Here is a 2,479-nt window from a genome sequence, read left to right on the forward strand (position 1 = left end):
GAGGCAGGGGCAAGTAGATAGATAGCTCCCTTAAGGGATGATTCTAGGGCTTGAACGATTGGCCACACACCTTCTCATGGCCTAAGAGGTGTTCACACATAGTATGACTATGTTGTATTGTTCATTAAAAGGATCAGTGGTACTTAAGGAGGAAGATGTAATTACAGGGGAAAAACTGTAAATTGGCCTGCTATAAATACGAGCATCTGTGAAGGGTCATCGTACTGATGATTGGTTATATCTAATGGACATAGAATATATCTATGGTAAGAAGAGTTCAACTGTCGGTCTTTAGTTGAATGCCTGATCAAGTTAACGGATGGTGGATATCGTGACTAAAGATTTAGTCAACTATTCACATACGGTTGGAGCTTCGAGCCATAGGTCCATAAAGTCCCCTTGGTAGCTTGGATACAAGTTGAGAATCAGTTTTTGGGTCAATTTGAAATGTCAAATTGACAAGAGGGAGTTCGATTATATATGATATAATTGAACGAGTTAATTAAATATGATATAATTAACTTTATGTATGAGATACATTAATTTGGAGGAAATTGGATATAAATATGATTTATATCTAGTAGAGGAAAAATATTATAATTAAAAATTGATATTAATTTATAAGTTATGAAATGTGATAATATCATATTAATTGGAACGGTTATAAAGGAAATGGGAAGGCGCCTCTTCGTTTAAAATAATGGATGAGTGCATATAAAATAGCAGACGATATGTTGATCTCAGTGTCGCGAGTATGTGAAAAAGATAGTGTCATCGTTTAGAAAATCACGATAAGACTGCACAATCGCTTACATATACGATATTGTTAGCGATCACATACTAATTACACCGTCGCGCACTATTATCTAAACAATCGTTTACCTTTTTACTAAGCGATCGTTTAGCTATCGGTATTTACTAAACGATCGTATAGACGATCGCTTAGTTTTTCCTACGCGATCGTTTTGGACGATCGCTCACCCTTTTCCTATACGATCGTATAGACGATCATTTACCTTTCCTACACGATCGTTTAGACGATCGCTTACTTTTACTACACGATCGTACACTTTACCTAAACGATCAAGCATATTGTCTATGCGATAAACGACCGCATCTCCCACTTGCTTGATCGTTGTGTACCGTCACTTTTCCTCCCCCCCCTCTACCAAATCTGAACAAAGCCCACAACTTTGGATTCTCACTCCAAGAATACTGAAGGCTCTAAGTGGTGTTGTCTTCTCCTATTCCTCCTGTTTGAGGTAGACGGTTGGGCTTCAGACTCAAGAAATCTTCATCTAGTATGATTTCTTGATCCCTTTAGCATTATGAAAGTATGTTTGAATATATATGCAGTAACTCTGTCACAATGAATTAGAAAGATCCGTTTTCACTCGTAGGTACTCTTGAATAAAAGTTCTTCACCATGAGGATCGGGGCGAGAATTCCCTGCGGGGAATTCGCGGGGATCGGGTTCTCTGCGAGGAATTTTCCCCGTTACCTTTTTTTTTTTTTTGTAAAAAATCATTAATTTAAATCACTAATGTGAATAAATTTTAATTAAATAATTAAATTTATCATAAATTGTTTATTATGTTAGTTTTACAAAGCAATTTGAATTTAAAGATAAATTACTCAAATTTTTTCCTAAAAAAGCTAACTAATTTCTTTAGTAGAAAGAAATAAATATAAATCAAATTATTCATATATATAATCTAAATTAAAATATTCAATTTAAAAATATTCATTATCTTTCCCAATAAATAATCAAATTTGAAATTAAATGTAATCTTTATATAATAATATCATTAACATAACATTAGATAACTGTATTAAATAAATATGTAGAAACTAATCGGGGCGGGGCGGGGACAGGTGTTGGGTTTTATGTCCTAAAACTCACAGTTTGTAAAATGACAAACATTTTCTATAATCAATATACTTATTATTATTTTCATAAATTGTATGAAAAATCTAAATCCAATAAACTAAGACCCATGACTATTGTATGAGTACTTGAACTTTATGTGGAGACATAAGAGTGGAATCAGGTTCGAGTTAATAGTCAAAATGATCTATGGTACATGAATAAGATTGGGTACCTTATTCTGGTAACACCATTGGATGCAGCCTACTCTGTAGTTGTTACAAAGAGTTGTAAAGTGCTACATACGATGTGATTCTAATTCGTACATGTTATGACATGAGGAGTGGGGGCGTTCTATGCAATGAGTTTGCATAAGAATCAGGACCAAGAAATAAGTCACTCTTACTTTATAACGCTGTTTACTGTATAAGACTGACTATTTCACCTAGATGACCTAGGTAACTCGATCTTAATCCTGAGCTAACTATGAACTCCTGTTTATTCAGGATTGTCCTTAGATTTGCATAGGTGAGAGTTGGCTCAATAACGCCGGCTCAATAAGACTCCCATTTCAGGGGTAAGATCGGATAGATAGCTTGGGACATAGGGTGT

This window comes from Benincasa hispida, chromosome 11 (genome assembly GCF_009727055.1).
Source record: "Benincasa hispida cultivar B227 chromosome 11, ASM972705v1, whole genome shotgun sequence".
NCBI lineage: Eukaryota > Viridiplantae > Streptophyta > Magnoliopsida > Cucurbitales > Cucurbitaceae > Benincasa > Benincasa hispida.